At 41.4% G+C, this 16,845-nt stretch overlaps 1 protein-coding gene across 1 annotated transcript in view; it reads left to right on the top strand.

Moving 5' to 3' along the window:
* Positions 1 to 16,845, top strand: part of grin3bb (glutamate receptor, ionotropic, N-methyl-D-aspartate 3Bb) — a 119,822-nt gene that overhangs the window by 55,408 nt on the left and 47,569 nt on the right. The window lies entirely within an intron of this gene.

The following is a 16,845-nucleotide window of genomic DNA, read 5'->3' as shown; positions in this document are numbered from 1 at the left end:
GAGCTGAGTTGTTGAGTTGGTTGGGAGGATAAGAGGCTTTTGTGTTTTCTGCAGTAATTAAATGTAACATAACAATAGCACCTTTTTACTAAGCAGTTAAGCTTGAGCTTACTTGTACTTCACTCAAGAATCTCGTGTTCCAGATATTGTGTTCCACATAATGTATTTTCATGACATCAGCTCAAGACTGAAAATATTTGATCCAAGTGTATTTGCTGATTAAACCTTTCTACCTCCCACGATGATGCATTGAGAAGTCTGAATTGGCAGAGAGAAACTCGTTTACATTTACATTCACATTCACATTTATGTTACTGGCAAACACTTAAAAAAACAACAAAAAAAACCCTACTTAATCAAGACTACTTAGTCTTGCATAGCTTTGACTGAATGGCAAAAAGTTGCAGCGTATTCTGGCCAAGAACACACTTAGACAGGAAGAGTCAATCTGGCTGATATTTAAAGAGACAAACCACAGTTGATTTTGTATATATGCATAGATATTATACATGCATAATGTATTGACTCTACATTCTGCTCCGTGAAGGAAAACTTCTTGTGCAATATATCATCCTTTTGATAATCAATATACAAAAACATCTTGTTCAATCTTGTGGCTGCTTTCAGCATGTTATGAATTTTAAAACAGAGTTTTATGAAAGTTTAGAGACAATTTATGCTTTCACTTCCTAGGGATATGGGACAAGAAGAAATGTTCCTCTTATACAGAGATGGCATTACCCTTAATGCTTCATAAATGTTGATTAGCTGCCATTATGATGCCAGTACTTTGCATTGTGATGGCAGCCTGCAGTATTCAAATATTCCTCTTTCTCTGTCCATTACTGTAGTAACCTCACATTACAAAAAGAGGAAGTTTTTTTGCTTATGTTCACTGAATTGCAAGCAGGTTTGACTGACGCAGCCACAATCCAGGTATATAAAAGTCCTTTAGTTGTTTTTACTGCCCCTTTTGAGCTGAATTGCATGTGAAATAGTTGCTTAATTTGGCTCTTGAAAGTATCTATGTGGACATTAGTGATTTCAAACATTTATAATGGAGAACCTCAGGGAACTGCTCCGGCTCTGGCTGAATATATCACTTTTTATGTGAGAAAGGGGAGAGAGCAAATGAGTTTTGATAACCTCAGATGTGTTTTTAGTGTATAATATATCAATGATCATTATTGAGACCAGCACCATATTCATCTCAGAAAACAAATGTCTAGCCGAGCAGCTAATTGAAAGTAAACATCCTGTCATCTCTTATGTTTATATTTATCCATCAAAACTCTAATGCTCTGAATATGTTCCTGTAGCAGTCTATTGTAATTTTTCTCAATGAGATCGCAAACATCATCTTACTATACATTAATGCTGCATTTAGCTAGCCACAACAATGATACAATAGACGTCTTCAGAATAATGCAGGTGTCTGACACAGGAGAAATTGAAATTTGTGGTTTGTCATGTTACATTCATTTTGGATTCCTGTCTCCTTTAAGACTAATGACTCACCTCCAGTAAACACCTAACTGAAAAGCATCTAAACAGCCATTTCAAAAGTATTCAGTGGTGAATCATTCTTTTAAGGTAAGTGCTGCAAAGCACAAATTATTTTTTGCACTTGGCATGAGTTTAAAGAGGAACTTAAAATTAGCAGCTTGAAAAGTTTTTTTAAGTAGTTTTAAAATATTTTCCCATGGGGCAGGGCCATTGCAGGTTATTGCGACTTTTTATCTCACAATTCTGACTTTTTCTCACATTTGGCAGTTGATGTGCCAATGCAGTTGAGGCCTCACATTACAAAAACAGACCTGAAGCTGCATGCCCGTTGTACGTGGCCTCCCAGCCGTGCCTGGACACTTGTTCTTGGGGAACACCTGCCCGCAGGAACGAAGGGTCCGACCACAAGCTGAGAGTTTGGCTTCAGTGCGGGGTCACTTGGACCCGGCACGAGCAGCTCTGCCACGCCCATCTCGGGACTTGATCGTGGACCTAGTGTTGGAGCAGCCTCATATGAAGCAATCCGAGCTGCGTTACCGTGGCTCCAAATGCCATATGCCCCAGGAGCCTCTGAAAAAGTTTCAGTGGTGCCGCTGTTCTGTAAGCTCATGCAGTTCAACACTGACTGGGCACGGGCCTCGGTGAGGCGCACTGTCACGTTGATTGAGTCCAACTCCATACCGAGAAAAGAGATCCTCTGCCCGGGGGTGAGTTTGCTCTTTTCCCAGTTGCCCCGAAGCCCTACGTGTCCCTGTGTCCGCACAACTGCTCTCTCAACTGGGCCAGGATAAGCCAGTCGTCGAGGTAGTTGAGGATACAAACACCACGCTCGCACATGGGAGCAGTGGCCACCTCCGCGACTTTCGTGAAGACACGGGGCGACAGGACCAGCCAGAAGGGTAAGACTTTGTACTGATATGACCGCCCCTCGAACGCAAAGCAAGGTCGGAGGGTCTGCGGACGGGTGGGGGCAGCAGCACATTTATCGGTGTCCCTCATATTGGCTCGTTCTGTAGACACTTGAAGTTGATAGGGCTCCCTGAAGTGATCCCAATTACGTCATCACGTCGGCGTTACGTCGAACGTGAGCGACTGATAGGGAACTGAGAGTCGCGATAGCGGAGAGTGAAAATACAACGCTTAGATCAAAATATTCACCAACAGTCTTTTTGTCAAAGAAATTTTGTTAGTTATGCTAGTTAAGATTCATCACTAGCACGAGCACCACTAGCAACACCAGCACACTAGCATTAAAAACACAACATATAATGGTGAAGATCAATGCTTGTATTTTCAGAAGAGATCGATCAGTTCCAACAGTAGTGAATATTTTATTGAGAAAAGCTGCCTCCTGTTCCATACATGCTGTGAGGCTAGTGCTACATGCTTTATTCATACATGGGAGAATGTTCTTGAAACATGCTTTTCAGATGTACATGACATGGCAGCAGTGAAATGTATTCTGACAGAATAAGACAGCTAGCAGTAAAGTTCCTCCCAAGAGAGTATCCTGAAACCTAAGCTCTTTGAAACAATAATATGCTTTAATATTTGTAATATATAAAGTGGTCTCCAAAAGTTAAGAAACGCCCTAGGCAAACTGGGGTTTTGGACAATACCTGCATAAATCTTTAGTATATTTTGTAAACTTACAATACAGAAAACTTTAAGCCTAACCTGGTTTGCTGGTCTGAGCTAGTCCACTGGCCATCTTAACCTGGCTGGGAAACCATCTTAAACCAGTTAAAACCAACAAACCATTTTAGGCTGGATTAAGCAGTTTTCTTTTCATCGGGGAATTACTAGAGATATTTATAAAATATCTCTAGACTGTTCTAATTAGTCTGTTGTGTAATAACAGTAATTGGCAATCAGTCCATGAAGCTATACATTTATATATTATAGCTTTCTTTCTTCTGGGGAAAACAAAAGAAGATATTTTGAAGAATGTTTTAGTCCAGTGTAACTCAATGGAGCCCGAAACAACACTGAACCCAACTGACTTTATTGTATGGTCAAAACAAATAATTTCTTCAGCAAACAGATTCTCATCATGACCAGTAAGACATTAAACAACTGTATGGGGTTTCTTCTGCATGTATATATGCACACACTGCACCAGGTGTCATAAGATGTGTGTGTCTGTGTGTGTGTGTTTCTGAGGATGATAATGCTGATGAGTCTCAAGCTCCTGGTGACTAAACGCAACAGCTGCAGGGACTTGGACTGAGTTGATTTGGGTCCCATCAATTCAGCTGCATGTGCAGAGACTGCATTAGACACTACAGTGATTCTCCTCATCATCCAGAGACAGGTGCTTTGGTTTCTGTGCTTCAATCGTACAGCAATTGTATATGTACGATATGTGCATTAAATTAGTACATGTGAGAGTTGGGTAATTTCATTGAATCAGTGTACTATGATTATATAATTCCTTTGTGTAACTGGCATAATAAAGCACTTTGCAGAAGCTCTGATACGGGTAAAATAATTTGAAAGGCTATTTTGTTACACCAGTTTAATTTTATGACTCCATGTGCATTTACTGTAATAGTATTTGTAATAGTATGTCTTGCATTTGGGGGCAAAGCTTACTATTATTATTAGTTTAGTCACTGACACAACTTAACCTGTCAAATCACGTTTTAGCCAAATCATTTTCATGGTTTTATATTGACAAATAGCAGATTAATTTATTTACCCTGCACTGCTCTATACAGTATGTCTTCATTCTCTATGTATGTTTAAAATTTTACAGGATTCCCAGTATGGATCTGATCTTTGGTTCAATAAACCTGGTTGAAATGCATTGCATCATCTATTGCACTGATTTCACAACCTTGATTTTCTCCAGTTGTATTGAGAAACTTGGAAAGTGGCTCTCCATGACTCTTCATGGATAGCAGTCTCTATCTGATGTCTGGACTATGGAGAGCCACCGCATTAACTCGTCAGACAAATCAAGGAATAAACGTTGGCCTTTTGAATCAGATTGTCGATCAAGATGAGTCAATCCCAAGATGGACATCCTGAGTGTGCAATGATCTGTGTTTAACGGTATATAAGTTGGTGAAGAGCTGTGAGCAGTTTTTTCTGTATGGCATTAAAACTGCTGGTGTAGCACTGTCTGTCAAGAGCATGGCAGAGAGAGGAAATGTATTGTGGCCTTTGGTTTTACAGTACAAAATCAATAGAGCAACTAGCAATATTGTGGAAAGACATGCCGAAACCATGGCCAAGAATACATGATGGCAGGAAATGTGGGGTTACGTCTTGTGAGTGGCATACTGAGGAGGAAGGAGCCCAGGGGAAATAAAATAAAAAAGTGATCTCTGTAACATCTCAAATGTTCTAGACAAAAATGAGGTTACTTCAACATCAAATGGAGACTTTTACTTGTCTCCTGAGACAAAAACACTCTCACAACGGTCTCCTTTAAAGTTTTAGAAGAGATCTCATCATCATCATCACACACTGTGCTCAGATTTTTCTCCTTACGGACTCTGCTGGAATCGCATGTGTCTCCTCTAAAGATTTAAAAGAGATCTCAACAACATCACACACTGTGCTAGGATGTTTCTCCTTACCTAGAGACTCTGCTGGTTCACATTTGATCATTCATATATATTTTATGGTAGTAATCTTTGAGTTCATACTGAGACATTTGATTTGTAAAGTTGTTGAGATCTCTTCTAAACTTTAGAGGAGACAAATGTGAGACCCCCAGAGTCTTTAGTTTAAGGAGAAGAATCTGAGCACTGTGTGTGATGTGTCTGAGATCTCTTCTAAACTTTAGAGGACACAAATGTGATACCCCCGGAGTCTTTAGTTTAGGAGAAAACTCTGAGCACAGTATGTAATGCTGTTGAGATCTTTTCTAAAACTTTAAAGGAGACTATTGTGAGAGTGTTATATATTTTTTTTTTGTCTCAAAAGAAAAGTATGAGAAGCGACTCAAACAAAAATCTCCATTTGATGTTGATGTAACCTCATTTATGTCTTGCAGAAACATCTGAGATGTGAAAGAGTTCTATTTTCTTTCTTCACTCTGGGTAGCTTCAATCTCATTCATCCACACCATTTCAGTCAAACACAATACATGCATTGTCATATTTGAAGTTGTTTAGTGTAGACGTTGTTAGAAAATCATGACCTATTTACATGCATGCAAAATGAGATGTACAAGACAACATTTTCAATGCTAAACAATAAAAGATTATGCAATAACAATGAAGTACTGGTATACTAGTGTTACTTTCGATACAAATTTAAGTATTTATCTCTATACTAAACATCTTACACTTCTCTAATCCCTTTCTAGTGTGTTTGGAAAATGTGCTGCATATCAAATGCTGGACATTGAAGATAAATTGAGGCTGGTAACCCTTAATATTCTGAATTGTATAATGGTATTTAAATGATAGTTTCAGTATTTACAATATTAAGAATATACTTTTTTTTTTTTTAAATAATAAAATTAAAGACATCTGAAGACACAACTGATACCTAAATGAGACATGTAAGAGTATCACCACTTAGTATCCTGAGCTTAGAGAAATCTCTGTCAGAGCCATAGCCTTGTGGGCAGCACATCGAGATCGAGACACAACTGCACCTCAGACAGCACAAGTTCAAGTCACAGCTAAAGATACTTTCCTGCTTCTGTTCCCTTCTCACCTCTCCCATTGTTTCCTGTCTCTCCTCCTACTGTCCTGTCATTAAAGCTGAAAAACCCCAATGGCTTAAAATGATAATAATAAAAAAGAGCAACATCTGCAAGAAAATAAAAAGATCTCCCATGTTTCTCACAGCCCAGTCTCATTTTGGACTCCTTTTTCTCAGACCTTTCTCAGAACATTTCAGGGTAAATTGTAATTTAATGAATACTGTAACTTTGGACCTTGGTTACCAAAAATAAAATGTTATTGCTTAGAGGACTCCCTTTCTAAACTCTGGTGTCTTAATGTATGTATTCTATATGAGCTATAAAGTCACATTTGGGAGCTATAAAGTCAAAATTATAAGAAATAAAGGTGCAATTATGAGAAATAAAGATAAACAGTCACATTGTGATATTTAAAGTCACAGTTCTGGAGAAAGTCATGGCCAGCAGCTATCACCTTGTAGCACAAGACTGGTTGCCCACTGATGGTAAGCAAGGTTGAGCCTGGTTAGTACCTGGATTGGAGACCTCCTGGGAAAACTTGGTTGCGGCTGGAAGAGGTGTTAGTGAGGCCAGCAGGGGGTGCTCACCCTATGGTCTGTGTGGGTCCTAAAGCCCCCTGTATAGTGATGGGGACACTATACTATAACAATCACCGTCCTTTGGATGGGACGTTAAGCCGAGTACCTGACTCTCTTTGGTCATTACAAATCCCAGGATGTCCTTCGAAAAAGAGTAGAGGTGTAACCCCGGCATCCTGGCCAAATTTGCCCATTGGTCTCTGTCCATCATCATGGCCTCCTAATCATCCCCATATATATACACTGATTGGCTTCATCACTCCGTCTCCTCTCCATCAGTAAGCTGGTGTGTGGTGGGCATTCTGGCGCAATATGACTGCCAGCGCATCATCCAGGTGGATGCTATACATTGGTGGTGGTTGAGGAGATTCCCCCCTTCCATATGTTAAAGGGGTGGTATAATGCCCCTTTCACAAGATGCAAAATAAGTATTTGATGTCCCCAGAGTGTGTATGTGAAGTTTTACCTCAAAATACCCAATAGATATTTTTATATAGCATGTTAAAATTGTCACTTTTTGAGGGTGAGCAAAAACGCACCATTTTGTGTCTGTTCCTTTAAATGCAAATGAGCTGCTGCTCGTGGCACAGAGGGCGGAGCTTCAAGAGCTTGCGCTCACACAGACATGCACTGAAAATTTCAAAAACTTTTAGCCTTTTATGTTCAAACCGGATTCAGAAAATGATGGAGAGACTCAAGAAGTGACAATATGTAGAATGCAACAGGACATTTCTGAATGGTTAGTTGATGAATTTATGTAGCTTATGTGTAGTTATCTTCTAGTCATTGATTAGCATATTCTGTCTTGATAATCTATAAATCTTGTTCAGGGGGTGGGGTTTATGTAAATTCTAGGGTTGGTGATGTCACTAACCCTGGATGAATGTCATGTAGTCCCTACCAGCCATTTGTTGTAGTCCTTAAAAAGCAATTTCTTTAAAAGCAAATATCTCCCTTTGCTTTGAACTTTGAGCATTGTAACTTTGCAGATGTTGTTTATGCTCAAACAGCAACATTACACACTAACTAAAGTTAAAAAAGTGAAATCATAATCAACCACCCTTTAAGCACTTTGGCCCGGTTTCTCAGACAGGGCTTAGATTAAGCCAGGGCTAGGCCTTAGTTAAATTTGGACATTTAAGTAGCTTTTATAAACGTGCCTTAGACAAAACATTACTGGTGTGCATCTTGAGACAAACAATAGCACTGAAATATTTTAAGATATTTCAGTGCAAGTTGCTTTCAGTTAAAACAGCTCAAACATGCATTTTATTCTAGGACTATCTTAAACCGGTCTGTGAACTTAGTCTGTGAAACCGGGGGTTTGAGCGCAGAGAAAATCGCTATATGTATGTGGCGGAGGGAAATATGCCACCGCCTTGTGGGGGAAATATTCAGCACTATTCTAAGGAAGACTGAGTGAGCAACAGGATCCTAGTCCCCCCACCCAATGCTTTTAGTCTTTGTACAACTGCTTGTTGTGTGTGGTGTCTATCGTGTTGCAATGTGTAATGCTCAAGAATCGGCGAGGTGGGCTTCAGGATTTACTCAATACACGGCAGCCACCTGAAGTGTGTGTGTGTAGAAAACTCAGGAGTTAAACCTAGTTGACTGCAAAACCCGTCCTCCCCGGATCTAACAGGATAGGTAAGACGCCCCCACTCCTTAGTATAAGTGACTCAAAATTAGCATAAACAGTTTTAGCTTAACAAACAAAAATGACATTTATTTTTACTCCATGAATTGAAATGATTCTGTTTTCTTTGTTTTCACAGGAAGTGTAAAACAATTTCAAATGCAGATCAATTAAAGTGAAATAAAAATGTGGAAAATAATAAAGAGAAAAATCAACAAATGTTTCAGTTCAATCTCAACAAAATAACAATCAGTTTCACTTTTAGTAAGTAGACTGAAACGTTTCACAGTTCACTTCAGTTAACTCAATCTTTCAAATAAAGTTCACTTGATTCACTTCAAGTTCACTTCAATTCGGTTCCAAGATCCAATTCAAAAATCCAGGAAAATAAAGGAAAAAGTTATACTCAGTCCATTTATGAGTTCACGGCCAAAAAGTTCAGTTTATGTGCACAAAAGAAAGTCTATGAATCCCTTTGCAGGAAAATTCACTGATCACAGTTCCAGCAAAAATAACTGCACGATCGAACAGTTCGGTTCTGATGACTCACTGACAGAAAATTATAGTTTGCTTACCAGTGTTCAGTAGGAAAAGAGGAAAATAATGTATATCACCCCTCTTTGTTCGCGGATGAGGAGCTGAATGATGACCAACGGATGGCAGGGTACTGTTTCTTCACTCATTGACCCTCAGCGATTGTCCTCGCGATCCTGACGACGGCAGCTTGATTCAACGAGGCCGCAATCCCAGCTGATTGAGACGCAATGAGAAGACGAACAACACACGACCCTATCCGACGACTCAGCGAACGTTTCTCTTCACACGATCAGCAGCATTCACTGTTTCAAGTTCGTTTGAACAAATGAAACAAAAACTGTTTTAAACAAATAAAACACGGAAGTATTTAACTCATACGCGACTGAAACTTACTGAAACTAACAGGTCTTTTGCCCAGCTTCACGCACGAACACGGCAGAAAACTTGTTTTAACACTCACTTCAACAACCTTGTTCACATAAACAAACACTCAGAGGCAACGTCATGGAGCTCTTATGTATGTCGCGGGTCTAAACTCGACTTTTTATCGTGACTGACTACCCGAGATCGACATTCATTTTTCAGCTTGCCGCTGCTCTTCTCCACTCTTTCCACGTGCGACTCGTCATAACCCAAAATGGCGGCGCCCGTGTCAAACGTCAAAATAAAAGTCTTCACAATTTTAATCACAAATTTGTAGATCCCCTACATTCCCCCCTGCTAAACCCTGCCATACCATCGGACTTCCATTCAGCAACTCAGTCCCTGAAAAATATATAACAGAGAATAGCAGGTTAAAGTTCTTCACAGTGCAAAACATCAATACAACAATGAAAAGGTTCAAAGTTACTCAACTAGGAAGTTTGATAAACATTAACATTAAAATAAACTCTCCAAACATTCAGGATTTGCCTAGAATTATTTTAAGACATAGTCAGTCCTATACCTAACAGGTAATGTACCTCTGTTATGACGTTGAGAACGTCTAGGTTCTGGAATACTTTCATGTTCACTTTCAGTATCAGATTCACCTGAATTTACTGACCCAAGTACTGACTGACCTACTGAACCCTCAGCTGACACCTCATTGTCATGATCCCTAATACCAGTGTCTAACTCTAATCCATCCCCATCTTCCCCTCGACACCCTGTGTCTGTGTGTGTGTCGGGTGCAAATGTAACAACAGGGACTGCAAGAACATAAGGATCTTCTGAGTCAGTGTGTTCCTGTTCTGTATATTCTCTAGATGCATGTCTAGATGTGCAGGGTAGTGGTGATGACTGAAAAGTGCAATGCTTGAGTTGATCCCTATGTACAACTTTACATGGACCCCCTTTCTCTGGACGAATTGTGTAGACCGGAGTATCTGCGTGATTCTGTTTCACCACAATGTAAGGTAGGGATTCCCAGTGATCTTGTATTTTCTTCCTTCCCCTATGTGAATGGTTCCGTAACAGAACACGGTCACCTGGTCTCATGAGTGCTCCATGCGATCTGCGATCATAGGCTCTTTTTCTTTTTCTTGAAGCCTCTTGTGCTGCATGGTTAGCCACTTCAACAGCAGTCTTTAATCTGTTGTGATGGTCTTTCACCCAGTCATCAAGATTATCAACTTCACTGTCCTCCCAGTCTCTCCAACCCAGAATGTCCAGTGGCATTCGAGCATCCCTCCCGAACATCAAATAAAATGGCGAATAGCCGGTTGAAGTGTGAGTTCGACTATTATAAGCCATGACCAACTCTGGGAGATACTGCTTCCAGTTCCTTTTCTTTTCTGGAGGTAATGTCCTTAGCATGTCGTGCATAGTTCTATTAAATCTTTCGCACTGGGAGTTACCCTGTGGGTGATACGGGGTTGTGCGACTCTTTCCGATTCCATAGACTTTACACAGCTCTTTGATGACATTGGCTTCGAAACATCGACCTTGGTCGGAATGCAGTCGTGCAGGGCAGCCATAGTGGACAAACCAATGCTGTACCAGTGCTTTTGCCGTGGTGTGAGCAGTCTGATTTCTGGTTGGCACTGCCACCGTGAAACGAGTGAACATGTCAGTTAAGACAAGGACATTCTCATATCCTCCCACAGATTCCTCTAAGAGAGAATAATCCATTGCAAGGACTTCCAGTGGGGCTGAAACATTAGTACATGTCATTGGTGCTCGAATTTTAGGGAAAACATCCTTTGCGAGAGTGCATCTCTTGCACTCATGAATCCAACTTTGAACATCCTTAACCATTGTTGGCCAGTAATAGCTTCTCCTCATGCGCTCCAGCGTGCTTCTTTCCCCAAAATGGCCACAATGATCATGCTGACTCTCATACACCTTGAAACGCAGGGATTCTGGAACTACCAATTGACAAATTTCTTCTCCGTCTCGAGGATCAAGGATGGTTCGGAACAGCAATCCTTTCTTAAGCTTGAGTCGTATGAACTGTCTAGCAAGTTTTTTTGATTCCACACTCATGTCTCGCTGCTCAACCGGACTCAGATTCTTATTGGTAAGTACAGCGCGGTAGATAGGTGCTATATTAAGGTCAACCTTTTGTTGCTCTTCTATGTCACTCCAGCTATGTCCAGGAACTTTCCTTGTCACTGACACCTGTACTGATGCTTGTATTTTCTGCTGATTTTTAGAGACTGGCCATAAGCATGTGCGCACTTCCTCTGAGTTCATCTTAATGAAGTCTTTAGCAGAGTCCTCCTGTTCTGGCTCCTCAACTGATGGGATCCTTGACAACGCATCAGCGTTTGTGTTTTGTCGTCCTGGCTTGTAGTAGACTTCAAAATCAAACTCTGCTAACTGAGCCATCCACCGTTGTTCAACAGCACCTAAATTTGCCGTCTCCAAATAGCGTAAAGGGTTATGATCGGTGACCACAGAGAACTTTGAGTAGATCAAATATTCTTTAAACTTTTCAGTCACCGCCCATTTTAGGGCAAGCATCTCAAGCTTGAAAGCACTGTAATTCTGATCGTTCTTTTCTGATCCACGAAGGCCTCGACTCGCATACGCGATCACACGCTCAACTTCTCCTTGTCGTTGACTCAATACAGCCCCAAGACCATGCAGGCTCCCATCAGTTGTGAGTACGAAAGGCTTGCTGAAATCTGGGTATGCGAGGACTGGTGAACACATTAAGCACTGCTTGAGTTTGTCAAGTGCAGTCTGGCACTCAGGTGTCCAGTTAAAAGGTTCCATCATTTTCCCTTTTACTCCCTTACCAACCAGAGCATGAAGTGGCCGGGCCAACTGAGCAAAACCAGGCACAAACCTCCTGTAATAACTCATGAATCCCAGGACTTGTCTCAACTCCCTGACATTCGTGGGTACAGGCCATGTTTCCAATGCCCGAGTTTTCTCTCCATCCACCTGTATTCCCTTGGAGGAAATTAAGTGACCCAGGAATTTCACTTCGGGTTTCAACAGGAAGCACTTGCTGGGTTTTAGCTTCAATCCATGTTGTCTCAATCGGTTGAACACGATTTCAAGTCTTTGACAGTGGCTATCAAAGTTCTTTGAAAAGACAATAATGTCATCAAGATAGATGAGTAATATGTCAAACGTCAGATCACCGAGCACCACTCCCATAAGACGTTGAAAGGTTGCAGGAGCGTTGCAAAGTCCGAATGGCATCCTGGTCCATTCAAATAGACCAAAAGGAGTGGTGACAGCGGTCTTATCTCGGTCCTCCTTACTCATGGCCACCTGAAAATAGCCTGAAGTTAAGTCAAGCGTTGAGAACAGCTGCGCATTTCCCAAGGCATCAAGTGACTCCTCGACGCGTGGAAGGGGATAAGCATCCTTGCAGGTCACTTTATTCAGCCTTCTGTAATCACAGCAAAACCTCACGCTGCCATCCTTCTTGATCACAATTACAGCTGGAGAAGCCCATGGACTGCAGCTTTCTCTGAGTATACCTTGAGATACCAAATCTCGGACATGTTTTTTCACTTCCTGAAATACCTGGGGTGGAATTCTGCGATGTCTTTGCTTAATGGGAGGAGCATCTCCTGTAGGGATGTTGTGTGTGACAGCTGTCGTATAACCAAAGTCACATTCGTTCTTAGAAAACACGTCACTGTGCTTTGCCAGTAGGTCTCTGAGTTTTTCACGCTGAGTTTCTGTGAGGTCTTCAAGATTTGTTTGAACTGCAACAGGCAACTCCTCTGTGGTGCTTTTCTCCACTTTTACCTGATGTTGCTGCACAGCCTTAACATGCAGAGCACCCTCTTTCTCCTCAAACTCGACAAGCACTTTTGGGACGACCTCCTGTGGCTTACACAGTGCTGCTATCCTACTGCGTGGCATGAGTTTTACAGCTCTCTCACTAGAATTCAACACTCTGACTGGGACTTTACCATCAGTTGCCTTGGCGAGCACATTAGCAATCAAAACACTCTTGGGTAAGCTAACTTCTGATGAGGCCTCAACCAACACTTGGCAGCTTACTTTCGGTGGTATTCTACAGCGACCTTCCAAAACACGCTCACTGAATGGAGGGATAGTGATTGCTTGCTTCCCAGCAACTTTCACAAAACCAATCTGGTCTCCAGAGCTCAAAGCCTCAGTCTGCATCTGAATGTTAGCCAACACTCGCTGAACTTTTGCCTCCCCGACACCATGGCTATGCCGGTCCATCTTCTTCATACCTCCAGTGGCCATGAATAGATCTTTGAGGTCACTCAACACATTCATCCCAACAATGCCGGGTAATCCTTTCAACTCTGTTCCATTGGGGTTGTTCTCTCTGATCACAAACACACACTTTCCATGCAACGTCTTACCCATACACTCAATGTCTGCTTCCAGACATCCTATAATGGGAATGTCTAGTCCATTTGCTGCTGTGAGTCGGACCCAATTGGCAGATGACAGCACAACTTCTCCAAAGTGAGCTTTAAAATGAGACTCCGTGATAGTAGTCACCTCTGACCCGGTGTCCAAGAGGCAAACAGTCCTAATACCAGCAATTATCAGGTCGATTGTAAGACAGTCACCGAAAGCACTTTCACAGAGGGCCTTGGAAACATGTTCTGCATCACACTCTGCAGTGTGACTTCTGATAACAGATGGACCTGGACTCTCTAGCACCGAGGGAACTTGATCCGCTGCCTTTACCATCTCCACTTTGTGTTTCAGAGGTTGCACTCCACTTGAGTTCTCTCTGCTCTGATTACAGCGTCGGCTAGTGTGCCCTGGCTTACCACACGTATAGCAGATGTATCTTCCTTCACTGTCTTTTAAAGGTTCACTTTTAGTTTTGCCCTCTTTTTCTAAAGGTTTCACTTTCTCTTTGTTATTCACCATCTGAAAGAGCTCTTCTTGTCTGGCAGCTATCCGTTGAATAGCTTCATGAAGCTTCTCCAGAGTGAGAGGAGCTGAGGAGCTATCTGTCGCAGTGGTAGCCTGGACGACACCTCGTGAACGAGTACTGCTTCTTAAATTGCATGGAACTTGCACCTCCTCTTCTTCCGACCAAGTAATCGCTTCCTGCATAAGCTGAATAAATGTCAGGTCCTTCTCAGCTTTGACTCTCCTCTTCATCTCACGTCGTAGCGAGTCATCCTTGAGACCTAACACCAGCTGTTCTTTCAGTACACCGTCAGCATCAGGAACTCTAGACGGCTCCCGGGTCTGGATGATACTCAGCTTCTCCTGCAAGTCATAAGCGTAAGAGCGGATGGTTTCTCCAGGCATTTGTTTGCGGTCATAAAACTCTTTCAGTCTGCTGCCAATGGGAAGTTTGTCCCCATAAGTCTGATCCAAAGCATCAAAAATCTCATCAACTGATTTCTCTTTTCCATTAAGCATAAACTTAACTGTCATTTTAGCTTCGTCTTTGAGGTACTGCTTAACAAACTCAATTTTGTCTTCTTCAGGAATTTTCATTACTTTAAAAGCGGACTTCATTGAGTTTATCCAATCCTCTACACTTGATTCACCAGGCTTGGAACGGCATCCGCTGAAGTCTGGAAGTTTACGGTCTCTTGGAATGTAAACAGTAGACGGCACTCTCTGAGCCACTGCCTGTTGATCGATAACAGCTTTAGCCAGTGAAAGCGCTTCTCTCTGTTCGGCTCTGGCCTGTACCAACATATCCGCCTGTTCACCGAACCTCCTTTCCATCTCATCAAACTGTCTTTTTAATTCTTCCAGTTCAGCCATAGCGTTGTCTCAAAGACCAGGAACTTACACTTAATTAGAATACTCGCTAGTTTAATCCTGTTCGTGACGCCAGTATGTGGCGGAGGGAAATATGCCACCGCCTTGTGGGGGAAATATTCAGCACTATTCTAAGGAAGACTGAGTGAGCAACAGGATCCTAGTCCCCCCACCCAATGCTTTTAGTCTTTGTACAACTGCTTGTTGTGTGTGGTGTCTATCGTGTTGCAATGTGTAATGCTCAAGAATCGGCGAGGTGGGCTTCAGGATTTACTCAATACACGGCAGCCACCTGAAGTGTGTGTGTGTAGAAAACTCAGGAGTTAAACCTAGTTGACTGCAAAACCCGTCCTCCCCGGATCTAACAGGATAGGTAAGACGCCCCCACTCCTTAGTATAAGTGACTCAAAATTAGCATAAACAGTTTTAGCTTAACAAACAAAAATGACATTTATTTTTACTCCATGAATTGAAATGATTCTGTTTTCTTTGTTTTCACAGGAAGTGTAAAACAATTTCAAATGCAGATCAATTAAAGTGAAATAAAAATGTGGAAAATAATAAAGAGAAAAATCAACAAATGTTTCAGTTCAATCTCAACAAAATAACAATCAGTTTCACTTTTAGTAAGTAGACTGAAACGTTTCACAGTTCACTTCAGTTAACTCAATCTTTCAAATAAAGTTCACTTGATTCACTTCAAGTTCACTTCAATTCGGTTCCAAGATCCAATTCAAAAATCCAGGAAAATAAAGGAAAAAGTTATACTCAGTCCATTTATGAGTTCACGGCCAAAAAGTTCAGTTTATGTGCACAAAAGAAAGTCTATGAATCCCTTTGCAGGAAAATTCACTGATCACAGTTCCAGCAAAAATAACTGCACGATCGAACAGTTCGGTTCTGATGACTCACTGACAGAAAATTATAGTTTGCTTACCAGTGTTCAGTAGGAAAAGAGGAAAATAATGTATATCACCCCTCTTTGTTCGCGGATGAGGAGCTGAATGATGACCAACGGATGGCAGGGTACTGTTTCTTCACTCATTGACCCTCAGCGATTGTCCTCGCGATCCTGACGACGGCAGCTTGATTCAACGAGGCCGCAATCCCAGCTGATTGAGACGCAATGAGAAGACGAACAACACACGACCCTATCCGACGACTCAGCGAACGTTTCTCTTCACACGATCAGCAGCATTCACTGTTTCAAGTTCGTTTGAACAAATGAAACAAAAACTGTTTTAAACAAATAAAACACGGAAGTATTTAACTCATACGCGACTGAAACTTACTGAAACTAACAGGTCTTTTGCCCAGCTTCACGCACGAACACGGCAGAAAACTTGTTTTAACACTCACTTCAACAACCTTGTTCACATAAACAAACACTCAGAGGCAACGTCATGGAGCTCTTATGTATGTCGCGGGTCTAAACTCGACTTTTTATCGTGACTGACTACCCGAGATCGACATTCATTTTTCAGCTTGCCGCTGCTCTTCTCCACTCTTTCCACGTGCGACTCGTCATAACCCAAAATGGCGGCGCCCGTGTCAAACGTCAAAATAAAAGTCTTCACAATTTTAATCACAAATTTGTAGATCCCCTACATAAATGTAAATGTAACAAATTATAATTAATTATAATTAAATCAAGTTGCAATTGCGAGAAATAAAAAGTGACAATTTTGAGACCTAACATCACAGTTTATGAGAAATAAAGTTACAATTATGAGAAATAAAGATTAAGAGTCACAACT

The sequence above is a fragment of the Rutilus rutilus genome (assembly GCF_951802725.1).
Source record: "Rutilus rutilus genome assembly, chromosome: 22".
In the NCBI taxonomy this organism is placed as follows: Eukaryota; Metazoa; Chordata; class Actinopteri; order Cypriniformes; family Leuciscidae; genus Rutilus; species Rutilus rutilus.
Note: the sequence above shows the minus strand (reverse complement) of the source record. Positions and strands in the feature narration are given on the sequence as shown.